Source organism: Pseudophryne corroboree, chromosome 2, assembly GCF_028390025.1.
Source record: "Pseudophryne corroboree isolate aPseCor3 chromosome 2, aPseCor3.hap2, whole genome shotgun sequence".
NCBI lineage: Eukaryota > Metazoa > Chordata > Amphibia > Anura > Myobatrachidae > Pseudophryne > Pseudophryne corroboree.
Window position 1 is genome coordinate 84,546,459 of NC_086445.1, and position 27,872 is coordinate 84,574,330.

General features: G+C 46.1%; 1 long non-coding RNA gene across 1 annotated transcript; it reads right to left on the minus strand.

Annotated features, from left to right (window-relative positions):
• Positions 1-967: 967 nt before the first annotated feature.
• LOC135050531 (uncharacterized) lies at positions 968-27,696 on the minus strand. Its single transcript, XR_010241649.1, has 3 exons — positions 27,511-27,696; positions 15,104-15,244; positions 968-1,222 (listed from the first exon to the last, which is right to left on the minus strand). It is a non-coding gene; the product is annotated as an uncharacterized LOC135050531 (long non-coding RNA).
• Between the last annotated feature and the right edge of the window lie 176 nt (positions 27,697-27,872).

Sequence of the window (27,872 nt, forward strand, 5' to 3'; positions counted from 1 at the left end):
GGGAAGCTTTGGTACATCCCAAGAGTACTCCAGTGACCCCTAGTGGATGAAAAAGAAAATAGGATTTTGGTACTTACCAGGTAAATCCTTTTCTTTGAATCCATAGGGGGCACTGGTCGCCCACCAAGAGCAGTTTTACCTGGTTTGTGGTAAGTTCAGAGGATCTTATGGTAACATACTCTCACTGACTGGTTCAAATTATTAAGTGCTGGTTATGGTGTCAACTGTTTAGGTGTCAGTAACGTTGTGTGTCAACTTCGTTGTTGTCCGTTATGTTATATGTAATACTCCATTGTCAACCTCTCTATAGTTCCTGTTCGGCTTAGTAAAAAACACTGAGGTACTCGGGGATATGGAGGGGTGGAGTGTTCTAAATTTAAATATTCAGTGCCCTGTTTCCTACAGAAGCCGTCCATATCCCAAGAGTACTCCACTGCCCCCTATGGCTTCAAAGAAAAGGATTTACCTGGTAAGTACCAAAATCCTATTTTTGCACCCCTCTTGAGTGTGCCAAGCCATTATGTGGCTCAGTTGTGCAGCTTGGAAATACCACTCAATGATAGATAGGCCTAAGCCACCATTAATTGAGGATTTAGCTAGACATCTCCTACTGTGCCTAGGTGTTTTATTAGACCAGATGAGTTGACCGCACAAAGATTGCATGGTGCGAAGATATGAGTAGGGAACAATTATAGAAATGGTTTGAAATAGAGCACAGGTTCTCAAACTCGGTCCTCAGGACCCCACACGGTGCATGTTTTCCAGGTCTCCTGACAGAATCACAAGTGAAATAAAGCTCCACCTGTGGACCTTTTAAAATGTGTCAGTGAGTAATTAATATACCTGTGCACTTGCTGGGTTACCTGCAAAACATGCACTGTGTGGGGTCCTGAGGACCGAGTTTGAGAACCCCTGAAATAGAGCAATCATGGAACAATAGACATTTTAATTGAATTTATTTTACCCGTCCATGAAATGCACAGGGGAGTTCTTTTAGCTATATCCTGTTTAATGTTGTGCAATAGATTGATATAATTGACTGTAGACAGCTGATCATAGTGTTTTGCATTCCAAGATACTTAATGGATTAATGCCGCCAGACATAATCAAAGTTCTTCTCCAATAGTTGCACAGAGGTGTGTGGAAGGTGAAAAGCCAATGCTTCGGATTCAGTGCTGTTCACCTTCTGTCCCGATAAAGTACCATATAACGAAAGTTCAGCCTGTAAATTAGGGAGAGAAGTCAGTGGAGACGATAAAGAAAGCAGGACATCAGCCGCAAAAAGCGAGATTTTGTATTGGGAATCCTGAACTGATATCCCTTTAATGTCAGGATTCTGCCTAATATGAGCCGCGAGGGGTTTAATACTTAGGGCTGCCCTCTGTTGTACACCCTGTCTGGTTCCATTTCCCAAGCTGAAAGAAGGGGAGGAGAGCCCATTAGTGGAAACTATGGCTGCAGGGTTATGATACATAGCATGCAATGCAGATATAAAGCCACCGCATAGGCTGTAGGATCTCAACGTTTGAAACCTAAAAGGCCAGGACAGGCGGTCAAAGGCATTTTCAGCATCCAAGGATAACAGAACCGATGGAGTCTTAAGTTTGCTGATGTATGAGATGAAATTGATCGTACGCCTATTATTGTCTAGGGCCTGTCTTGTAGGGACAAATCCCACTTGATCCTGGTTGATCAGTTGTCAGGTAGAAATTGAGCCTGATAGCCAATATTTTTGCAAGTAGCTTTATGTCTGCATTGATGAGTGAAGTAGGCCTGTAGCTCGTGCAACGTGTGGGATCTTTTCCTTAGGGAGCACAATGATTGCAGATTTTAAAGAATCTGTATAAAATCGGTCACCTTTCATCACTATTGAAAACGGCAACCAAATGGGGATCCAGTAAACCTGAGAAAGACTTTTAACAGGACATAGGGAAACCTGGTGCCTTTGACGGTTTTTGAGTTTCCAGGGCCGAATGAAACTCCTTGAGGGAAAAAGGGGAGTTAAGGGTGTGTATGGCAGAGTCCGAGAGGTTAGGAAGGTTACTGGCATCCAGGTAGTTCTGAGCAATTTCAAAAGGCTTATTGGGTCCCACAGCCAGGTCGGGCAAGTTATAGAGAGATTTATAGTAAGTATAAAACAAATTATTGATAGAACCCGGGTCGTAACTAAGGTCATCGAATCATTCCTAAGAGCCAGGATAGTTTGAGAGGCTCATTTTCCTCTGAGTCTTGCTGCCAGAAGGGAGTCACATTTATTACTTTCTTTTCATAAAATGTTTGCTTGAGATATCTAAGGGATTTTTTGGTATGTTCGGCTAGAAGGGACTGAAGTTCGCCTCTAACACTATGGATCAGGCTTAAAACATGGGGAGAGTGGGATTGTTTTATGTGTGCTGTCTAGTTGAGTCAATTGAGTCGTGAGAGAGGTGATCCTCTCGTTCTGTTGTTTTTTCCTATGGGATGCATACTTCATTATCGCGCCCCTAAGGACCGCCTTATGGGCTTCCCAAATTACTGGAAAGGAAACATTGTCCATAACATTAACATCAAAATAGTCATTCAATTGGGTAGTAATGTATTCTTTGAAGTGCGGGATGCAAAGGAGGGTTTTATTTAACCTCCAAGAATTGCGGCCCTTATGAGAATCCATTGGATCAATAGAGCCCAAAACAATCGAATGGTCTGACCAGGCATTTGAAATAATATCTACCTTCAGTAGTATGTGTAGGAAGCTACTGCATCCAAAAATCATGTCTATACGTGTATATGTACCATGGGGATTTGAAAAGAAGGTATAGTCTCTGGAGGACTGGTAGTGTGCCCGCCACGTGTCGAATAGACCAGCCTCGGCCATGTGTCTCTTCAGGTTACCTGGGGGATTACGCTGATAGTGCGGGCGAGATTGGCCACTTTTATCTAAATCTGATGATATAAGGGGCGGGCGAGCGCGCGCAATAAGCCCCTTGAGGGCTCGCCACGCTGCGGGCGACGTTCTATGTCCACTCTATGGGTGTCGTGGGCGGGATGTAGGGGGAGGTGTTGTGACCGGCGGTCTCCTGACCACCGGTCACAAAACTACATCCCTTTGTATGCAGGTATGGATCATAGGGTCGACATGCATTAGGTTGATAGTGACTAGGTCGACACCTGAAATAGGTCGACGCAGTCATTAGGTCGACATGAGTTTTTTTTTTAAAAAATTGGTGTCGTTTTCATCGTAAAGTGACTGGGAACCCCAATTAGTGCACCGTGTCCCCTCGCGTTCGGGTAAGGTGCCTCGCTTCACTACCGCTGCGCTCGGCACAGGTTACTATTCTCAATCGTAGTCCACGTGGATCATAAAGTATGAAAAAGTAAAAAAAACGGAAAAAAAAGTGAAAAACGCATGTTGACTTTTTTCCATGTCTATCTAGTGACCATGCTGACAGATAGTGGTCGACCCAATGACTGTCGACCTACGTGTGGTCGACCTAATGACCGTATCCCTTGTATGCTATTTGAAAACTGAGATGAGAGTTGACAGGTTTCAAACTCACTTCCATATTTAATTGTTTTGAGATGGTTTGTGTCAACCATGATTATTTATCTATATTAAATCTTATATATATATTAAATCTAGCTCTCTCTGCACATGTTATATCTGCCCCCCCGCAGTGCACATAGGGGGTCATTCTGACCTGATCGCACGCTGCAGTTTATTGCAGCGGTGCGATTGGGTCAGAACTGCGCATGCGCTGGCGTCAGTGCGTGGCCGGACTGAACGGGGGGGGGCTGGGCTGTCCCGCTGCTGCGTGACGTCACACACAGCTGCTGTGGGCCGGGGAGCGATGAATAGCACCCAGCCAGCACGCTAAAGCTGCACTGGTCGGGAGCTACTCTTGAAGTGCAAATGCATTGCTGCTGTGCAATGCCTCTGCACTTCTGCGGAAGGGGGGGAGGGGGGCAGTGACATGTGGGGTGGGATAGTCCTGTGCTGGGCGTCCCCCGCATGTCAGTGTGATGATTGTAGCTGTGCTAAATTTAGCTCTGCACATGTTATATCTGCCTCCCCTGCAGTGCACATGGTTTTGCCCAACTGCTAAAAAATTTCCTGCTGCGATCAACTTGGAATTACTCCCTATGTGCACTGCAGGAGGGGGGGGCAGCAGATATAACATGTGCAGAGAGAGTTAGATTTGGGTGGGGTGTGTTCAAACTGAAATCTAAATTGCAGTGTAAAAATAAAGCGGCCAGTATTTCCCCTGAACAGAAACAATCTAACCCACCCAAATCTAACTATCTCTGCACATGTTATATCTGCCTCCCTTGCAGTGCACATGGTTTTGCCCAACTGCTAACAAATTTGCTGCTGCGATCAAGTCTGAATTACCCCCATATACCACAGACTAGTGATTTTTCGGGTTTTGGATTCGGTTCAGTGACCGTCTTTTGGATTCAGACGCGTTTTGGCAAAACCTCCCTGAAAATTTTTTGTCGGATTCGGGTGTGTTTTGGATTCGGGTGTGTTTTTTTTACAAAAAAACACTCAAACACAGCTTAAATCATAGAATGTGGGGGTCATTTTGATCCCATAGTATTATTAACCTCAATAACCATAATTTACACTCATTTTCAGTCTATTCTGAACACCTCACAATATTATTTTTAGTCCTAAAATTTGCACCGAGGTTGCTGTGTGACTAAGCTAAGCGACCCAAGTGGCCGACACAAACACCTGGCCCATCTCGGAGTGGCATTGCAGTGTCAGGCAGGATGGCACTTCAAAAAAATAGTCCCCAAACAGCACATAATGCAAAGAAAAAAAGAGGCGCACCAAGGTCGCTGTGTGACCAAGCTAAGTGACACAAGTGGCCGACACAAACACCTGGCCCATCTCGGAGTGGCATTGCAGTGTCAGGCAGGATGGCACTTCAAAAAAAATAGTCCCCAAACAGCACATAATGCAAAGAAAAAAAGAGGCGCACCAAGGTCGCTGTGTGACCAAGCTAAGTGACACAAGTGGCCGACACAAACACCTGGCCCATCTAGGAGTGGCACTGCAGTTTTCTAGCGAGAGGATGAGTGCTTCCATCCTCATGTGAATCTGAACCACTATCCATGAACATAGGCCAGTGCCTCAGCCGTTCCTTGCCACTCCGTGCCGTAAATGGCATATTGGCAAGTTTACGCTTCTCATCAGACACTTTCAATTTTGATTTTTGGGTCATTTTACTGAACTTTTGTTTTTTGGATTTTACATGCTCTCTACTATGACATTGGGCATCGGCCTTGGCAGACGACGTTGATGGCATTTCATCGTCTCGGCCATGACTAGTGGCAGCAGCTTCAGCACGAGGTGGAAGTGGATCTTGATCTTTCCCTATTTTAACCTCCACATTTTTGTTCTCCATTTTTTAATGTGTGGAATTATATGCCAGTATCAATAGCAATGGCCTACTACTATATATACTGTGCACAACTGAAATGCATCACAGGTATGGATGGATAGTATACGTGACGACACAGAGGTAGGTAGAGCAGTGGCCTTCCGTACTGTACTGCAATATATATTGGTGGTCACTGTCAGCAAACTGCAAAACTAAAATGCACCACAGGTATAGAACTAGATGGATAGTATACTTGACGACACAGAGGTAGGTAGAGCAGTGGCCTTCTGTACCGTACTGCTATATATACTGGTGGTCACTGTCAGCAAAACTCTGCACTGTACTCCTCCTATATAATACTGCTGGTCCCCAGTCCTCGCAATAAAGCAGTGTGAGCACAGATATGGAGCGTTTTTCAGGCAGACAACGTATAATACTGGTGGTCACTGGTCAGCAAAACTCTGCACTGTACACTTCCTATATAATACTGCTGGTCCCCAGTCCCCACAATAAAGCAGTGTGAGCACAGATATATGCAGCACACTGAGCACAGATATGGAGCGTTTTTCAGGCAGACAACGTATAATACTGGTGGTCACTGGTCAGCAAAACTCTGCACTGTACTCCTCCTATATAATACTGCTGGTCCCCAGTCCCCACAATAAAGTAGTGTGAGCACAGATATATGCAGCACACTGAGCACAGATATGGAGCGTTTTTCAGAGAGAACGGATAAAACTGGTGGTCACTGATCAGCAAAACTCTGCACTGTACTCCTATATAATACAGCTGCTCCTCAGTCCCCACAATTAAGCAATAAGCACAAATATTTGCATCAACATTAATAAACGGAGAGGACGCTAGCCACGTCCTCTCCCTAACATTTCCAATGCACGAGTGAAAATGGCGGCGACGCGCGGCTGCTTATATAGAATCCGAATCTCGCGAGAATCCGACAGCGGGATGATGACGTTCGGGCGCGCTTGGGTTAACCGAGCCATACGGGAGAATCCGAGTATGCCTCGGACCCGTGTAAAATGGGTGAAGTTCGGGGGGGTTCGGTTTCTGAGGAACCGAACCCGCTCATCACTACCACAGAGGTGTAACTACTAAACCTGCACGCTATAGATCTATATTTCACAAGTACAGCATTTGTGCTTGCCTGGAGGTTGGTCAAGAAGACGGTAATGGTCTGCATCATCTGGTCATACTTGCATCACTTATATGGGCCTTGACACATAAATGTAAGGAGGATCCGGTATGATTTACCGGCAGACCGGATGCTGGCTTTCAGTATACCGGCAGCGGCATCCCATCTGACGGAATCCTGGCAGCAAGTCTGCTTGGCATGCTTTGGGCCTGGTGGCTCGCTACGCTCGTCACAGGGTCTATTCACACGTGGTTGGTAGCATGGATCCCCCCACCAAGTGGGTATACAGGGCAGCGGTGGGGATTTTGTGTGTCAGTATTCTGGCATAGGTCTCCTGAACGCTGGGATCCCGACAGCCAGCTTTTTATTTGCATCCCTGTAAGAACCTTGGAACAAGGGTGCCAGGGGGATAGGTAAGTGTACTTAAAGCATTTTTTGAGTTCCTGCCTTTCGGCTGTAAACCTGATGATTACACGTGCGGAAGATAATTTTGTGAGTTCCTGCCTTTCGGCTGTAAACCTGATGATTACACGTTACAGAAGATAATTCAGATCAAAACCAAATAAAAATAGGCAGAGAGAAGAACATAGCTAGGAACAGAAAAAGCACAAACAAAACTCTAAAAGCTATGTGTGCAAATGCTAGGAGCTTAGGAAATAAAATCCCAGAACTAACTGCAATAATGACAAGGGATGATCTAGACATTGTGGCAATTACAGAGTCATGGTACAATGAAAATCATGACTGGGACATAGCTATACCGGGATATACTTTATTTAGGAAGGACAGAATTGGAAAAATCGGAGGAGGGGTAGCAATGTATGTAAAAAATGCCATAAATACTACATTAATACAAAGTATTGAAGAAAAAACTGAGGCCCTTTGGGTGACCATAGAAACAGGGGAAAAGTTGATTATTCGTATTGGCGTGATATACAGGCCACCAGGTCAGGAAGAGGAACTTGACAAGAACCTATTGCAGGACATAACTAAAATGGCATTAAAAGGAGAGGTAATAATCATGGGAGACTTTAATCTTCCTGATGTAAACTGGGAGGTGTCTGTTGCTAGTTCCACTAGAAGTAGGAACATTTTAAATTCCCTTCAGGGAGCATCCCTCCACCAATTGGTGAGGGAGCCCACTCGGAAAGACGCAATATTAGACTTAATACTTACAAATGGAGACAGATTATCGGACGTAAAAGTGGGTGAAAACCTGGGATCCAGTGATCATCAAGCAGTATGGTTCAGCATTAAGACAGAGACTGACTCGTCCCATACAAAAACAAAGGTGTTGGATTTTAGGAAGGCTGATTTTATAGGAATGGGAAAATGTGTAAGCGATTCTTTGGCAGAGTGGAAGAACTTGGAAACAGTGCAGGAGAGGTTGGAAACATTAAAATGTGCAATATTGAAGGCAACAGACCTTTGTATCAAAACTGTTAGGAAAAACACAAGGAAAAGGAAGCCAGTGTGGTTTGCAAAAGAAGTAGCAAATATTGTGAGAGCAAAAAAGATGGCTTTTAGGAAATATAAGCAGACACAAAATAATGAAGACAAAAAGATATATCTTGTTAGACAGAAGGAGACAAAGAAGGTAATCAGAGGCACAAGCTGAGGAGAAAATGGCCCTGTCAGTGGGTAAAGGAGGCAAAACTTTTTTTAGGTATATAAGCGAAAAGAGAAAAACAAAAGGCGGAATTATAAAACTAAAGACGGACACTGGGAGTCTTGTTGAAGGAGACAATATAATAGCAGATCATCTTAATGATTATTTTTGCTCATTATTTACTACTGAAAGAGAGGGGAAGGGGCCACAGTTAAGTTGCAGGGATATTCAGGAAAATGAAACAAGTACATTTACAGAGGAGAAGGTCCTAACAACTCTCAAAGCTGAAAGTGGACAAATCTATGGGGCCAGATGGGATACATCCAAGGATACTAAAAGAACTTAAAGAGGTGCTGGTAGCACCATTGACAGAATTATTCAACCAGTCATTAGCTACAGGAGTAATTCCAGGGGACTGGAAAAGAGCAAACGTAGTCCCACTGCACAAAAGTGGAAGCAAGGAAGAGGCAAACAACTACAGACCAGTGAGTCTTACATCAGTAGTAGGGAAATTGATGGAAACACTCTTAAAAGAAAGAGTTGTAGATTATCTCAAATCCGGCAATTTACTGGATCCCAAACAGCATGGATTCACTGGGGGGAGATCATGTCAAACAAATCTTATTGACTTTTTTGATTGTGTGACTAAAGTGATGGATAAAGGTGGAGCCATGGATATAGCTTATCTAGACTTTAGTAAGGCTTTTGACACAGTTCCACATCGCAGACTGCTAAATAAACTTGAATGTTTGGGATTGGATATTAGGATTATTGAATGGATAAGATCTTGGTTGAAGGATAGAAAACAGAGAGTTGTGGTAAATGGAGTGCATTCACAGGAGGGAAATGTTACCAGTGGAGTACCCCAGGGATCTGTACTTGGACCAGTGCTTTTTAATATCTTTATTGGTGACATTGCAAATGGCATTAAAGGGAAAGTATGCCTTTTTGCAGATGACACAAAGGTATGCAACAGGGTAGACACACCAGGTGGGGTAAAACAAATGATTGAGGATCTAGGTAGACTAGAGGAATGGTCAAGAGTCTGGCAATTACAGTTTAATGCCAAAAAATGCAAAATCATGCACTTGGGTCTCAAAAATCCTAAAGCTAAATACAGTATTAATGGCACTATACTGGAAACTACTGATGAGGAAAGGGATCTAGGAGTCACTATTTCAGATGAAGGCAGGTAAGCAATGTAACAAGGCAATGAGGAAGGCTAGTCAGATGCTTGGCTGCATTGGGAGAGGAATCAGCAGCAGAAAGAAAGAAGTAATAATGCCACTGTATAGGTCATTGGTACGGCCTCATCTAGAATACTGTATTCAGTTCTGGAGGCCATATCTTCAAAAGGATATTAATACATTAGAAACTGTACAAAGGAGGGCAACTAAAATGGTGCATGGCCTACATCACAAAACATACCCAGAAAGACTGAGAAATCTCAATATGTATAGTTTGGAGCAGAGAAGGGAAAGGGGGGACATGATAGAAACTTTCAAATATATCAAGGGTTTTAACAAAGTCCAGGAGGGAAACATTCTCCAAATGAAGAGAAGCAATAGGACACGAGGACATGCACTGAGACTGGAGGGGGGGAGGTTCAGGGGAAATTTGCGGAAAAATTATTTCACAGAAAGGGTAGTGGACAAGTGGAATAGCCTCCCATCAGAGGTGGTAGAGGCTAAGACAGTAGAGCAATTTAAACATGCATGGGATAGACATAAGGATATCTTTACAAAGAAATAAGGATCAAACAAGGTTAGAGATAAAAATAATATTAAAAAAAAAAAAAAGGGGCAGACTAGATGGGCCAAGTGGTTCTTATCTGCCGACAAATTCTATGTTTCTATGACATACTTTCATCAGCATTTTTACCTTGTCAACCTGGCATTCTGGGATCCACCTACAGATGTAGCCATGCTCCTCTTTCCGCAAGGCATACTCGTCGCAGCATAGCTGGCGTGACTAGCGTGCCCGTGACTAGGATGTGCACGTCCAAAATAAATTAATGTAGCGGCCACCGGATGCAAATAGTCACAGCCTGGCGCGCGATGCAGCGTGGCGCATCACAGCAATGCTCAACATGGCTACATATGTAGGTCCTGACGTGAATGTCGACAAGATTAGTACATACAGTAGCAAGCATAACAAAGTTTATATTATGCCGCAGTGATGTTTGGAATACTGTACTGTATATTTGATTGATATAAGATGGGTCTTTCTGTACTGGAGAACAGAATCCCCTTAATGAAGATGTCCACAACCATGACACACCTTTCCTGATTGGTTAACCTGACTGCATATCCATCTAGCCATGGAATAGCTTTCTGTAGTCACAAGGGTACTGCCATGCTGAAAGTATGGACTGATCTCAGTGCTACACGGTGGCTATCAGTAGGGACAGCTTTGGTCAGAATCCTTAGAAATGCTGTTCTGCTTAGATGGTGATAAATGATGATTTAGGGCCTGATACAGAGATGAGCGCAAATCCGATGTCTTTGCAGCTGAGCAACTATTGGCCGGCTGTGCATGTGACCAAAGGATTTACATGCCAAGTGATTGAAAGGGACCGTTTAAGGTAGGTTGCAGGGAGAGGCGGCAAAAGTGCCGGCGTTTTGTGACTTATGGGGGCATGGCTCGGACTGCGTTCCCGTATGCAGCTGCAATGGCTTTGGCATCTCGCTTCCTGCGGCCACGCTGAGCGACCATACTCAGAAGTTCAATAATCCACTGATATGCGTTCTACGCTGCATCTTTATACGCAGCTGCTGGGATTCGCAAAGCGCCTCGGTACATAGCAGGAGGCTGTGGCAGTTCCTGCGTACACATTAGAGCACACCGCATGCCTGAGATTGTGGATATTTACATCTACGATCAGGTTTGAATTAGTCCCACAGTATCCTCTGACTCGTCTTCTATCACAGGTTGCTTCAAATGTACTAATTCCTTCATGCCAACATTTGTGCCATCCCGGTCTCGTTACTGTGTTCTACCTGGCAACGTCCCTTATATCATACCTCCCAACATAACCCTCTCCAGGAGGAACAACATGCTCTGCTTCTGGACTTTTCTCAATCTATGGTTGCCAGCACCTGTTTTGAACAGGTTACTGGATAAGAAAGGTGTTTCAGCACAGGTGATGGCAATCATACATTAAGAGGGAAGTCTAGGAGCAGAGCACTGTGTCCCTCCTGGAGAGGGCCATGTTGGGAGGTATGCTTATACCCCTTTCAGATAGAAACGCCAGTTCGGACCCGGAACACTGAGCACAGATTGAAGCTGGGGTTTTCTGTACTTATCCCCTGTTCACACATGGTTGACGATCGGATCATTCCTGGGTCTTCATCCTTCACACCGGACCAGGTCTTCCAGTAACTTCTGGTTACAGATGATGTCATCTCCAAGCACTACTGTTCCCGCCAATGAATTTCTTTTAGGCATGACCATGAAGACACAGGTCTGGGAATAACCCTGGTCGGTTGCAGGGTCGCGGACCTGGGACTGTCAACCCAGGTCAGACCCTTTCAAACATAAGCAGGACCCGGGTTGATTCTTGTGCACCAGAAAGGGGTATTAGAGAGTGATTGGAAGGCCTGAGCCGTGATACAGTTAATAGTCACTGTAGCTGAACTGGTGCTGTTTCTCCTGGATTCATCAGTATCCCAACCCTAACCATCAGCGGTGGTGTAGTCACTTACTGTCGGCGTTAGACAAAACTGCAGACAAAGGTGAATCATTCATATGGGGTGTTCAAGCACTTGGATATGGTTAAAGATATCCTACTATTTACTCTCCAAACCAATTTAGTTTAATTCTTTATACTTGGATTATCTATATTCTCGGTCTGTAAAGAAGACCCCTCGTTTTGCTCAACTCTTTTCTTGATACAGAAGGCGAGTAATAGCTGAATAATTCTTGGGGAAAATGTGGGTGGTTTTTGCTAAGCAGCAGCAATACCAGCCTCTGATAATATGTACGTTATTGGCAACTGGCATTTCTGTGAAGCCATGCTGCCACGATGTCTGCCTGGGCCCAGTACCGGGGATGTGTGTCCAGTGGTTGCGGCTGTGACACATGGCGCTGATCTCTGGTGCACTTAAGATTCTACAGACACCCGACAGTATTTATAAAAACTTTACAGGTACCGTTAGTGCTTTTGTTTTATCTAGCGTCCCTCTCCACAAAGAAAATTCACTCTTGGGGGGTAATTCAGAGTTGATCGTAGCACATCTACGATCATTTACTCTGACATGCGGGAGGACGCCCAGCACAGGGCTAGCCCGCCCCGCATGTCAGGCCCTGCCCCGCCGCACAGGTACAAAAGCATCAAATGGCGGCGTTACTTTTGTACCTGACGAGTAGCTCCCTGCCAACGCAGCTCCTGCACTCTTGCAGGGAGCTACTTGCCACGTCCCAGGTCGCAGCGGCTGTGTGTGACATCACACATCCGCCGCAGCCCGCCCCCTAACGGTCCAGACACGCTTCCATTGTCCGGACCACACCCCGCCAGCGGCGTTCTAATGCCATTAGCACGCCCCCTCCGGCCCTGCGACCGCCTCTGCCTGTCAATCAGGCAGAGGCGATCCCAGCCAGTGAGAAGTTGATAGGATCTCGCTGGGCTCCCGGGGTGCGCACACACAGTGCGGCCGTTGCGCATGCGCACTCCGCAAACTAATTCAGACTGCAATCGCTGCCACTGCAGCAATCCAGTCTGAATTACCCCCTTGGTTACTTGTAGTGCATCCCTAGTACCAGTCTGTTTAAAAGTAGTGTGAACTCAATACAGTACATATTACCGGTCTGTGAGGGTTGACCTATTCTCTGCAATCACTTCCACTCTGGGCCTCTGCTGTAAGTTGTTGCCTAGGAAATGTTGTATACATTTTGTTACTTTGGCCCATATTTATCAAACCTTGAAGAGTGATAAACGTCACGGTGATAAAGTATCAGCCAATCAGCTCCTAACTGTCATTTTTAAACCCTAGCCTGTAACATGGCAGTTAGGAGTAGGTTGGCTGGTACTTTATCACCGTGCAATGTATAGGGGGGTACACACAGAGAGATCCGTGCTTAAATTCTAAGCAATCTGACTAGATTACTTAGAAGTTAAGCACGTATCTCTCCGTGTGTATTCCCCTCCAGCGATACTATCGCTGGTACTAGATTGGCCTGCATGGCAGAATCTAGCACACTGCTGGGGGAAATGAGCGCCCCCCCCCCCCCCCCCCCCCCCCTCCTCGCTCAGAACACATCTCTTCCCATGTGTTTGGGGCCTGTCACTCTCCAGGGCTTGATAAATATGGGCCTTTGTTTCACAATCTCCCAGCAAGTACAACAGTTGTTACTGGTGCAGTAGTCATGGCTCTGTACAGCGGGGACTGCTAGGAGGGTGCAATGGCTGACTGCTTTAATATAGCCAGGTGCCTGGCTTTGGGCTGCTCCTAAGAGTGGTTTTCTCTTCAAAAATAGGAACTGACTGGAATGTAGTTGACATTCAGATGTACGGGATCCTGGCAATCAAAATACCGGCATCGGAATCTTGACAGCTGTCAGGATGCCGGAATACCAAAAGGAAGTATGCCGGGGAGGGTTAGGGTTAGGTTGTAAGAAGAAAGGGTTGGGGTTAGGCTCCAGGGGGAGGGTTAGGGTTAAGCTGCGGGGGGGGGGGGGGGGTTAGGTTGTATGAAGGGAGGGTTGGGGTTAGGCTCCAGGGGGAGGGTTAGGGTTAAGCTGCGAGGGGGAGGGGGGGAAGGGTTAGGATTAGGTTGTATGAAGGGAGGGTTGTGGTTAGGCTACAGGGGGAGGGTTAGGGTTAAGCTGCGGGGGGGGAGGGTTAGGTTGTAAGAAGGGAGGGTTGTGGTTAGGCTGCAGGGGGAGGGTTAGGCAGTGTGTGTGTGTGTGGGGGGAAGGTTAGGGTTAGGCTGCAGGGGGAGGGTTAGGGTTAGGTTGTAAGAAGGGAGGGTTGTGGTTAGGCTGCAGGGGGAGGGTTAGGCAGTGTGTGTGTGTGTGGGGGGGGGAAGGTTAGGGTTAGGCTGCGGGGGGAGGGTTAGATTGTATGAAGGGAGAGTTAGTTTAGTTGTGGCCACCTGTCTGGATTTTTGCAGTAAGGATGCCGGTGTCAGTATTCTGACTGCAGGTGTTCCGTCCCCAACCCGAAATACTTATACTTGGTAAGTCACCATTTTTTTTTATTGGGTATAAACTGCTGACCAAACTAAATTCTAACAGGGGAAGTCCATCAGAGCAATTACCGGGTCATACACATGCTCAAAAAAATCTTTCACTCTCTGCTACTGCCAGCCCTGGTTCAGAAACTGCTCATAGGAGCTCTCTCAGGAGGAACCCCATTGTGCTGGCTGCTGCTCAGTATGTCACTCCTGCTTCCTCCGCTCACTTGCCCCTCTCTGTGTCACTTCTATCTGCTGACTTTCACTCCCCTTCTCCCGCTTCCACTTTCTTTCCACCTCTCTACACCAGTGGTTCCAAACTTGGTCCTCAAAGAGCACTAATGGCCCAGGTTTTAAGTATATCCACAGCTCAGCACAGATGGTTAAATCATATAAGTCACCTGGAACCAAGCATGGATATACTTAAAACCTGGACCGGTGCTCCTTGGAGACCGAGTTGGGGAACCTCTGCTCTAGACCACCACCACTTGCTGCCTTCTTCTTCTTACCTTTCCGTCAGAACAACAGCTTCTCCCTTTTGTCAACTATCCCCACGATTCCAACTAGTAAAATGCGATGCGGTGTGGCTGACGTAATACCCCACATATTACAATAGAGATTGTATTATAACCCTACATCCAACCATATCCAAGTTGGACACTGGGACATTTAAGTCATAAATCATTTGGCTGCAGAAATAAGCCCTGGCTTTCCACTCCCTATTGAGGTTTCAAGAACTATACTTTCATCTTTGGTTGCCACTTTCTAAATGCACTATCCACAGGTGCCCTGTGAGCGTACTTACCTACAGTACTTCTGCCTTTCCGTCCTAGAAGGGAGGTAGTATGGGAGAAGTGGCAAAGCAAACTGCATCATCGTGGAAGTGCGGGAGTCTTCCAGAATGTCAAGACAAATATTCCCGGTAGAGTCACTGTTACATTTACAGCTGCGGGTTCACAGAACCAGAATTTGACATTAGGAAAATAAGTAAAACACTGCAAGGCACTACACTTTCATCTTTACAAGTGCCGGATAAGGTGAATACAACTGATCTAGCTGTAACCATTAGTAACAATATTAGTGACATTATTAATAAATTAAGCTCCACAGACCTGTACAGTGTGACTTAGTGCATACAGTATATCATATTTATGCGGGTATGGGTCGTTGGGTAGACACAACTTAGGTCGACAGTCATTAGATCGACCATGGAAGGTCGACATGCATCAGGTCGACAGGGACAATAGGTCGACGTTGCCATTAGGTCGATATGTACTAGATCGACAGGTCAAAAGGTCGACATGAGGTTTTTGACTGTTTTTGGTGTCGTTTTCTCTGTAAAGTGACGAGGAACCCAAGTTAAATCACCGCTTCGCTCGCCAAGCTTCAGGCAAGGTGCCTCGCTCCGCTACCGCTTCACTCGGCACAGATTACCATTCCAATCGTAGTCCACGTGGATTGTTAAGTATGAAAAAATCCAAAAAATGTAAACATTTAAAAAAAAAAACCTCATGTCGACCTTTTGACCTGTCAACCTAATGGATGTTGACCTAATGACATTATTGACCTTCAGTGGTCGACCTAATGAGTGTCGACCCAAGTTGTGTCGACCTAACGTCTGTAACCCATTTATGCTGTTTATTCTCTGCATATTCTTCTATTGTATAGTGGGATTACTGTCACTGGGGGACACAGTGTAACTCCTCATTGTTGTGGGCACAAACGACAGTAATACTAAGAGGTGTGACCAGCTCCGATTTGTGTGATTTATCTGATATATCTGTCATTTATACACATTTACTTTATACACATTAGCACATAAACCTGTTTGTAAATGTCCAGGAAATTGCCTTGATTAGTCTCTGAGAAATGTAGTATGTTCCCAGTAATGGCCCTCATTCCGAGTTGATCGCACGCTAGCTGCTTTTAGCAGCAGTGCAAACGCTAAGCCGCCGCCCTCGGGGAGTGTATCTTAGCTTAGCAGAAGTGCGAACGAAAGGTTAGCAGAACTGCTACTAAATAATTCCTTGCAGTTTCTGAGTAGCTCCAGACCTACTCCTACCTTGTGATCACAGTCTGTTTAGTTCCTGCTATGACGTCACAAACACGCCCTGCGTTCGGCCAGCCACTCCCCCGTTTACCCAGACACGCCTGCGTTTTTTAGCACACTCCCGGAAAACGGTCAGTTACCTCCCAGAAACACCCACTTCCTGTCAATTACTCACCAATGAACAGAGCGACGGAAAAGAGTCGCTAGACCTTGTGTGAAATTGCAGTTTTGTGTGAAAGTACGTCGCGCGTGCGCACTGCAACTCGTACGCATGCGCAGTTTTGCCGTTTTTTTTACCTGATCACTGCGAAAATCGGCAGCGAGCAATCAATTCGGAATGAGGGCCAATATCTTGTATACAACACAAAGTAATCTGTAGTAGGGCTGCTGTTACCCCATCCCCCACAGCGGGGACCAGCAGAAGGGGTGTAATATACAGTAGGTATGAAGGGAAAATATGATAGCAGAGGTTTTGTACCAATTAAAGTCGGATATTAGGCTTCCCGTTGTATAATGCGTGAATATAGCCCAAATTAGTAAATGTGTACCCACATGTTCTTTCTCCTCCATCCAGCACCTTTATTAGTTTGGATGGTTTTGGCTTATTGATAAATTATTGATAAATTAAGGACAAAACAAAACCTTCTTACAGTTGTGGGAACACTCTAAACACTTGTACCCCAGGCATATGGCTAGTGTTCCTATTCAGATTAGTCATACAATGGGTTGGGGTTACGTTGCCGGCGCACGGGAACCTGGCGGTCAGTATACCGACATCAGGATCCCAGCCGTCAGAATGCCGGCAGGGGGCGAGTGCACCGAAGACCCTTGTGGGCTCACTGGGCTCGCCACAGGTTCTATTCCCACTCTATGGGTATTGTGGCTGGCGGCATTGTGAGTCTTCGGGATCCTGACTTCGGAATGCTGACCACCGGAATCCGGTGCGCAGTGTCCACGTAACCGCTTCCTCATACAACAGTGACCTGTGCTGTACACAGACACGCTACAGACATTTAGGGGGCAGAATTATTAGGTGTGATGCCAGCGGCGTAGTGCACACATAAGTTGCACTTACGGTAGCCTTTAAATGATGTATTTTAATATGCAAAACCTAATAGGCTGCAGAATGAAAAGCGCAATTTAGGGTGCCATTGCAGGTGTTTCAATGTCACTGCAACAAAATTTCTCGTACATCCTAGAGGATGCTGGGGATGCTTCAAGAACTATGGAGTATAGACGGGATCCGCAGGAGACATGGGCACTTTAAGACTTTAAAAGGGGTGTGAACTGGCAACTCCCTCTATGCCCCTCCTCCAGACTCCAGTTAGATTCTGTGCCCAGTGAGACTGGATGCACACTGAGGAGCTCTCCAGAGTTTCTCAGAAAAAATACTTTTTGTTAGGTTTATTATTTTCAGGGAGACCTGCTGGCAACAGGCTCCCTGCATCGTGGGACTGAGGGGAGAGAAGCAGACCTACTTCTGTGAGTTTCAAGGCTCTGCTTCTTAGGCTACTGGACACCATTTAGCTCCAGAGGGTCTTATCGCTAGGTATGCCTAGATGCTCGTTCCTGGAGCCGCGCCGTCAACCCCCTTGCAGAGCCAGAAGTCAGAAGCGCGCCATGCTCCCACATACAAAACGGCACTGCAGGGTGCAGGGCGACTGGCACAAGTGTATACAGTGCCTGGGCACTAAATACAGACCCCCGCCAGTATAAATATGTAAAAATAAGCGGGTCTGAAGCGCGCCATTATGGGGGCGTGGCTTAGCCTTCACAGCTCTGACCAGCGCCATTTTCTCTTCACAGCTGCAGAGACGCTGAGCCTGGCCTCCCACACTACTGTACAAGTAACAGTATATTACTCGCTTCAGAACCGGGATAGGTGCTGGGTTGTGAGCTGGCAGAACTCCCTCTGTGTTTCTCTAACAGGCTTTGCTGTGGGTCTGCCTCCTATAGCCCCAGTGTGGTTGTGGGTGTCGGTACGCGTGTGTCGACATGTCTGAGGCTGAGTTCTCTTCCCAGGAGGAGGCTGGAGTGGGGACAGAAAAGGCTGTGGGAGTGACCGTGTCGGCACCGCCGATGGCTGATTGGGTAAATATGTTGAGTGTTTTGAATGCAAATGTGGCTCGTTTGACTAAGAGATTAGATAAATCTGAGTCTAAGAACCAGACATGGAGGAAATCCATGGAGGATGCATTGTCGCAAGCTCAGACCCCTTCGGGGTCACAGAAACGTGCATTTACCCAGATAGCAAATACAGATACCGACACGGACTCTGATTCCAGTGTCGACTATAGTGATGCCAGATTGAATCCTAAACTGGCTAAGAGCATTCAGTACATGATTGTGGCAATAAGACGTATTACATATCACGGAGGACCCTGCTGTTCCTGATACAAGGGTCTGTATGTTTAAAGGAAATAAACCTGAGGTAACGTTTCCTCCCTCTCATGACCTGAACGCTCTTTTTGAAAAGGCTTGGGAAAATCCTGACAAGAAGATACAGGTTCCCAAAAGAATTCCAGTGGCATATCCGTTTCCTTTTGGGGACAGGGAAAAGTGGGAGTCATCCCCCACAGTGGACAAAGCTCTATCGCGTCTGTCCATAAAGGTTGCGCTTCTGTCTCCTGACACAGCAGCCCTAAAGGATCCTGCGGATCGTAAACAGGAAAATACACTAAAATCCATTTATGTCACTACGGGTTCACTACTCAGACCTGCCGTTGCTTCGGCATGGGTGAGTAGCGCTATTGAAAAGTGGGCAGATAACTTGTCATCTGAGATAGATACCCTGGACAGGGATAGCGTGCTCTTGACTCTGGGTTATATCAGGGACGCTGCAGCATATTTAAAGGAAGCTGCAAGGGATATTGGCCTTTTGGGATCAAGGGCCAATGCCATGGCGGTCTTGGCTAGGAGGGCATTGTGGAATGCTGATCAATGGAATGCTGACGCTGACTCTAAGAAGACTATGCAGTCTGTACCGTTTAATGGTAGTGTTTTGTTTGGTGACGGCCTCACTGACCTGGTATCTACGGCTACCGCGGGTAAGTCATCATTTTTACCTTATGTTCCTGCACAACAAAAGAAAACGCCCCACTATCAGATGCAGTCCTTTCGGCCAAATAAATACAAAAAAGGACGAGGGTCCTCCTTCCTTGCTGCGAGAGGAAGAGGAAGGGGAAAAAGGTCACCGGCTGTGGCAAGTTCCCAAGAGCAAAAGTCCTCTCCGGCTTCTACCAAATCCACCGCATGACGCTGGGGCTCCTCTGCAGGAGTCCGCACTGGTGGGGGCACGTCTCAAACTCTTCAGTCAGGTCTGGGTTCACTCGGCCCTGGATCCTTGGATATTAGAAATAGTAACCCAAGGGTATAAATTAAAGTTTCAAGATGTGCCCCCTCACCGATTTTTCAAATCGGCCTTGGCAGCTTCTCTTCCAGAAAGGGAGGTAGTATGCGCTGCAATACAAAAGCTGTGTCAAAATCAAGTCATTGTCACGATACCCCCGTCACAACAGGGGGAGGGCTTTTATTCGAGTCTGTTCATGATACCGAAGCCGGATGGCTCAGTCAGACCGATTCTGAACCTAAAATCCCTCAATTTCTTTCTAAAAAAATTAAAATTCAAGATGGAATCTCTCCGAGCAGTGATCTCCAGTCTGGAGGAGGGGGATTTTATGGTGTCGGCCGACATAAAGGATGCCTACTTACACGTCCCCATATACCAGGCATGTCCAAATTGCGGCCCTCCTGCTGTTGTGAAACTACACATCCCAGCATGCCCTGACACAGCTTTAGCATACTCTGACAGCAAAACTGTGTCAGGGCATGCTGGGATATGTAGTTTCACAACAGCTGGAGGGCCGCAGTTTGGACATGCCTGCCATATATCCTCCACATCAGGCTTACCTGAGGTTTTCTGTTCAGGATTGTCATTACCAATTTCAGACATTGCCGTTTGGTCTGTCCACGGCTCCGAGGATTTTCACCAAGGTTATGGCGGAAATGATGATTCTCCTGCGCAAGCAGGGAATCACAATTATCCCGTACTTGGACGATCTCCTCATAAAGGCGAGATCCAAGGAGCAATTGATGAAAAACGTTGCGTTCTCACTAGTGATGAGCGGGTTCGGTTCCTCGGAATCCGAACCCCCCCGAACTTCACCCATTTTACACGGTTCTGAGGCAGACTCTGATCCTCCCACCTTGCTCGGTTAACCCGAGCGCGCCGAACGTCATCATCCCGCTGTCGTATTCTCGCGAGATTCGTATTCTATATAAGGAGCCGCGCGTCGCCGGCATTTTCACTCGTGCATTGGAGATGATAGGGAGAGGACGTGCAGCGTTCTCCCAGATGTGTTCAGTGTGCTGCAAATATCTGTGCTCAGTGTGCTGCAAATATCTGTGCTCAGTGTGCTGAAAATATCTACGTTCTCTGCCTGAAAAACGCTCCATATCTGTGCTGCATTGTAGTATATAGTAGGAGGACAGTGCAGAAATTTGCTGACCAGTGACCACCAGTATTATATCAGTACGGTACAGTAGTCCACCGCTCTACCTACCTCTGTGTTGTCAAGTATACTATCCATCCATACCTGTGGTGCATTTTAGTTGTGCGCAGTATATATAGTAGGAGGATAGTGCATAATTTTGCAGACCACCAGTATATAATATATAGCAGTACGGTACAGTAGTCCACTGCTCTACCTACCTCTGTGTCGTCAAGTATACTATCCATCCATACCTGTGGTGCATTTAAGTTGTGCGCAGTATTTATAGTAGGAGGACAGTGCATAATTGTGCTGACCACCAGTATATAATATATAGCAGTACGGTACAGTAGTCCACTGCTCTACCTACCTCTGTGTCGTCAAATATACTATCCATTCATACCTGTGGTGCATTTAAGTTGTGCGCAGTATATATAGTAGGAGGACAGTTCATAATTGTGCTGACCACCAGTATATAATATATAGCTGTACGGTACAGTAGTCCACTGCTCTACCTACCTCTGTGTCGTCAAGTATACTATCCATCCATACCTGTGGTGCATTTAAGTTGTGCGCAGTATATATAGTAGGAGGACAGTGCATAATTTGCTGACCACCAGTATATAATGTATAGCAGTACGGTACAGTAGGTCATTGCTATTGATATATTACTGGCATATAATTCCACACATTAAAAAATGGAGAACAAAAATGTGGAGGGTAAAATAGGGAAAGATCAAGATCCACTTCCACCTCGTGTTGAAGCTGCTGCCACTAGTCATGGCCGAGACGATGAAATGCCATCAACGTCGTCTGCCAAGGCCGATGCCCAATGTCATAATAGAGAGCATGTAAAATCCAAAAAACAAAAGTTCAGTAAAATGACCCAAAAATCAAAATTAAAAGCGTCTGATGAGAAGCGTAAACTTGCCAATATGCCATTTACGACACGGAGTGGCAAGAAATGGCTGAGGCCCTGGTCTATGTTCATGGCTAGTGGTTCAGATTCACATGAGGATAGAAGCACTCATCCTCTCGCTAGAAAACTGCAGTGCCACTCCTAGATGGGCCAGGTGTTTGTGTCGGCCACTTGGGTCGCTTAGCTTAGTTACACAGCTACCTCATTGCACCTCTTTTTTTTTTCTTTGCATCATGTGCTGTTTGGGGACTATTTTTTAAATTTGCCATCCTGTCTGACACTGCAGTGCCACTCCTAGATGGGCCAGGTGTTTGTGTCGGCCACTTGGGTCGCTTAGCTTAGCCATCCAGCGACCTTGGTGCACCTCTTTTTTTTTTTGCATCATGTGCTGTTTGGGGACTATTTTTTAAATCTGCCATCCTGTCTGACACTGCAGTGCCACTCCTAGATGGGCCAGGTGTTTGTGTCGGCCACTTGGGTCGCTTAGCTTAGTCACACAGCTACCTCATTGCACCTCTTTTTTTTTCGGGGTCTGCCCGTCTTGATTCAGTCAGACAACATAACAGCAGTGGCGTACATAAACCGCCAGGGTGGAACAAAGAGCAGAGCGGCAATGGCCACGGAAGTTCTTCGCTGGGCGGAGATACATGCAAGCGCTCTGTCAGCAGTCTTCATTCCAGGAGTGGGCAACTGGGAAGCAGACTTCCTCAGCAGACACGATCTCCATCCAGGAGAGTGGGGTCTTCATCAAGAGGTCTTTGCAGAAGTGACAAGTCATTGGGGAATTCCCCAAATAGACATGATGGCGTCCTGCCTCAACAAGAAACTTCAGAGATATTGTTCCAGGTCGAGGAACCCTCAAGCAATAGCGGTGGACGCCCTAGTGACACCGTGGGTTTTTCCGTCGGTCTATGTGTTCCCTCCACTTCCACTCATTCCAAAGGTGATAGAGATTATAAGAAGAACAAGGGTTCAGGCAATACACATTGTTCCAGATTGGCCAAAGAAGGCCTGGTATCCAGATCTTCAGGAGTTGCTCATAGAAGATCCCTGGCCTCTTCCTCTACGGGAGGACCTGTTACAACAAGGACCGTGCGTGTATCAAGACTTACCTGCGTTTGACGGCATGGCGGTTGACCGCCAAATCCTAGCCCGGAAGGGTATTCCCAGTGAAGTCATTCCCATGCTTCTTCAGGCTAGAAAAGAAGTAACGGCAAAGCATTACCACCGTATTTGGAGGAAATATGTGTCTTGGTGTGAATCCAAGAAGGCTCCTACAGAAGAATTTCAGCTGGGGCGTTTGCTCCATTTTTTGCAAGCAGGTGTGGATGCGGGCCTAAAGTTAGGCTTTATTAAAGTACACATTTCGGCCTTATCAATCTTCTTTCAGAAAGGATTGGCCTCCCTTCCAGAAGTTCAGACCTTCGTGAAAGGCGTACTACACATCCAACCTCCATTTGTGCCCCCTGTGGCACCGTGGGATCTTAATGTGGTGTTGCGGTTCCTGCAATCTCATTGGTTTGAACCTTTACATAAGGTTGAGTTAAAATTCCTTACTTGGAAAGTAGTCATGTTGTTGGCCTTGGCATCCGCAAGGCGGGTATCTGAGTTGGCGGCTTTGTCTCACAAAAGCCCCTATTTAATCTTCCATGCTGATAAAGCGGAGTTGAGAACTTGTCAGAAATTTCTACCAAAAGTGGTTTCATCATTTCACGTAAACCAGCCTATTGTGGTGCCAGTGGCTACTGATGCCTTGGCGGAATCGAAGTCTCTCGATGTGGTCAGAGCTTTGAAAATATATGTCGCCAGAACGGTGCAGATTAGGAAAACAGAGGCTCTCTTTGTCCTGTGGGCTCCCAACATGATTGGGGCTCCTGCTTCCAAGCAGACTATTGCGCTCTGGATCTGTAATACGATTCAGCAGGCTCATTCTACGGCAGGATTGCCGTTACCAAAATCGGTAAAAGCCCATTCTACCAGAAAGGTGGGCTCATCCTGGGCGGCTGCCCGAGGGGTCTCGGCATTACAGCTTTGCCGAGCTGCTACTTGGTCGGGATCAAACACCTTTGCGAAGTTTTACAAGTTTGATACTCTGGCTGAGGAGGACCTCTTGTTTGGTCAATCGGTGCTGCAGAGTCATCCGCACACTCCCGCCCGTTCTAGAGCTTTGGTATAAACCCCATGGTTCTTGAAGCATCCCCAGCATCCTCTAGGACGTATGAGAAAATAGGATTTTAATACCTACCGGTAAATCCTTTTCTCTTAGTCCGTAGAGGATGCTGGGCGCCCGTCCCAGTGCGGACTGTATCTGTAGTTTGGTTATGGTTACACTCATGTTGAGTTAAGGTCAGTCAGTCTGTGGCTGATGTTGATTATGCCGTTGCATGCGTTGTTGTTGAATGCCATGTTGTTCGGCATGTTTGAGGTGTGAGCTGGTATGTATCTCACCTTAGTTTAAAAAAAATAAAAATTAAATAAATCCTTTTCCTCGTAATGTCTGTCTCCCTGGGCACAGTTCCTATAACTGGAGTCTGGAGGAGGCGCATAGAGGGAGGAGCCAGTTCACATGCCCTTTTAAAGTCTTAAAGTGCCCATGTCTCCTGCGGATCCCGTCTATACACCATGGTTCTTGAAGCATCCCCAGCATCCTCTTATCGTAGCCATTGGCCCTCATTCAGCTTGGATTGCAATGCTGTGAAAACACAGGTCGTCTGCACATGTGCGGGGGTCAAATTGCAATTCTGGCGTTGCTGGAGAGTGGTCCAGCCAACGCATCATGGCCGGACTGTTTTCAGGGAGGCTGCATGACGTCACACACCGCCACTCCAATGAAAAAGATGGTGGCGGTGCATCCCCTATTTCCTGGTCGGCGATGTGATCACAATTAGATTGCGATCGCAACACTGGGCGGGACTTGGCATGCTGGATGGCCTTGCCCTGTACTGGGCATCCCTCATTTTGCGATCATAAGCAGTAGCAAAATCTGAGTCTGTATATGAAGTGGTATGATGCAACAGCCACAGCTTTACCTGACGCCACGTTTCACTGTGCTTCATCGCAGACTTTGTATGTGCGTAAAACTATTTTCTGTGCGGATAAAGTCACAGCCCAGTGGCTGTAGTGCACTGCAAGTGGTGTTTTGCTGCATCTGCGATATGAATAAGGTGCAACATGTATAGGAAAAGGCAGCACGCTACACGTCTCCGAGCAGCTCAGTCGCACTGGGCACCGCAGGGCAGATTGATGCTAGGTGCATGGGGGCACAACTGTAGTTCTGAGCTGGCACCCAGTTCTGGGAAAAAGGGGGGGGGGGGGGTGAACTGGACTGCACACCCTATTTCTAAGCATATTAGGAAGTGCTAACATGCTAAGGCTGCTAGTACTATGCTGGAGAAAGAAAAATGCTGACGCACACTCCAAGCTCTTAGGACACTGATAGTAAAAATAATTTTGATAGACCCTCACAATTAACATGGAGTATATCCACCCAGAACACTTAAGACCTGATGCAGAAGTACACATAATGGCAATGTAGCATTCACTCGACCAATATTTTCAGTCTGCTCATGCGTCTGACTTTCAGTGGGTGTCCCTGGAAGGTAACAGGAGTGACTTGGGCGTCTCACAATCAACAACTGCTGCGTAATTGCCATCAAAGGTGGAAGTCCAATGGTTCTCTACCATTGATAGGAGAGATGGGTGTTTTTTTTCCCCAGCACAGGGGGCAAAGCGCTTTGCTCCACCCCACTGCCTAAGTATCCTCACTCCTATCTCTGATTGACACTGATGCCCATTGATGGTCCAAGCCATTGATGGTTTAGTGTCATTGATGTAAAGTACTGATGGCACCATCGATGGTGAACCCTTCAATGATTATTCCACTCTCTTCTGCAATTTAGGACACCAGGGAACCCAGAAACTCATCTCTTCCCCCTTGGGGCACTAACTGAGCTGCCCCCCTCTCAGGGGGGTAGCCAGAACTTTGTGCGCCCCATAGCAACATTTTGAAGGGGCCCCCATCCCAGTGCTTCTAGAGAGACACTTCTCTGCAGCAGTTGTTCATTGTATGCCCTATAATAGTGCCCTTGTTCATTATCTGAACCATAGTAGAACCTTATTTAATGTTATGCCCCATAGTAGTGCCCTTGTTTCTTTTATGAATCACAGTAGTGCTTAAGTTCACCCTATGTCACATTTCAGAGCTGCCAGTACACATTATGCCGCACAGTACCCCCAATTCACATTAAGATATATAGTTCATATTGTGCCTCATTACAGTGCCCCGGTTCATATTATATAACATTATAATGCCCTCCAGTTCATTTTATACCACACTACAATGAGCAGGTCCAGGGGCATACCTAGATATATCGCAGGCCCCAAGGAAAAAGTTTGAAAGGACCCCTACGTACCACCCAATGGTGAAAAAGTATATAACACATGTAACTCTAGGTGCAGGGAGTGCAGCTGCTATGGGGCCCAGAGCTGAGAGGGGCCCACCTTCCCTGTCACAGTTACATGTGTTATATACAAGGGTGTGGCTACCGTAGGTGCAGACAGTGCAGCTGCTATGGGGCCCAGAGCTGAGAGGGGCCCACCATCCCTGTCACAGTAATGGAGACAGGGAAGGTGGGGAGTGCACACGGGCCCGCTCCTCTCTTAATACACACCTGCCCTCAAAGTAACGCCATGTGTGCACGGCTTATAAATGCAGATGTCCAAGAAAGTAGCTGAAATAAAACTGTTTTTTGGACTATATATTTGATATGGAGTAGTAGCACCATTGCAATATGTTGCATATCTCTAGGTTAATTAATAAATAATCTGTAAACTGTACAGAAGGAAATGGAAGTACAAATATGCTAGATTGTTCCATTCAAAAGAAACTGGAAAGTATTGTCTTCTTCAATAAATTTTGTATAATACAGAGTGAAATAATAAATGACACAGGGAGTACAATATTTGGAATCAGCAGTCACAGTGAGTTCTGCCCAAAATGAATACAAATGTTTCTGCCTGAGCAGGTGAACCAAAGTACTAGCTCGAGTCTTTTGAGCTTTAAGCTTCTTTAAGTTAAGGTCATTACAGGCTGATTAAATTCAAACTTCCCAACATGCAGTGTAACAAAAATGCTTTGTTATCATTATTGTCTCTGACCTGTGGCATTCAAGCTAACCATCTGTAACTAATCACCTTTGCAGAACAGGCAATGTTGCCAAACTCTGTATTTAAATTAGATTTTTATGTCTTGACTTTGGCCACTAGATGGCGCCTGGCATCCATTTTCACAAACCTAAACGTCTGGTCTGGTTTTTTTTTTGTTATGTAGTTTTTCCCAAACTTCTACTTCAAGATGCTTCTGTCTGTAATTCTAAATCTATCACATAGTATCCAGCAAAATTGGGTAAAAGATTGTCACATTGCCTTAGATTAACAAAAACAGATAATCGTTTTGCCGTTATTTTGAGTCTCAAGCGTAGCCAAGCACGCTGCTGGAGGTGAATGCCTGAGGAATGCAAAGCGGCTGCGGATGTGGTCACAATGGCAAATCCCATCCCACTGAGTGACGGGCCCCTGATTCCATTCCACAGATTAAAAGTAGCGAGATGATTATTCAAAAATTATTTGGTTGGTGAGTGCGCAGACATCACGCTGACGGTATTCCACGAGCCGCGTAGACTTAAATACGTATTTATCACTGTCAGCCTGAATTGCTAAAAGAATATCAATGTTTCTTTAAAAGGAAAACTTACTTTTATTCCCTGTAAGTAAAAACCCTGATCATTGACAAGGGAACGTGAGTCAGCGCTCACTGTAACCACGGTCAGACATGTGTTATGGGCCGAGCTTGCCCCTGACGACGGTCAACAACACAAATCTGTGGCTGAACCGACACGTCTTGCGTGTTATATGCAGAATGCAGACAGAAATAAACAAAATCTCTGTTTTTAGGAATAAAACTAAAATATTAATCCCTCATGTAAATTATGCATGCTGCGTGAAAATGTCAGAAGGGTAAGACACTGCAGGCTGCTGAAGTTAAAAAATCTTTGCACATCTTTTTTTGTTACTGATTCATTGCTCATTGGAATGTGATGTAGTTCTGCAAAATAAG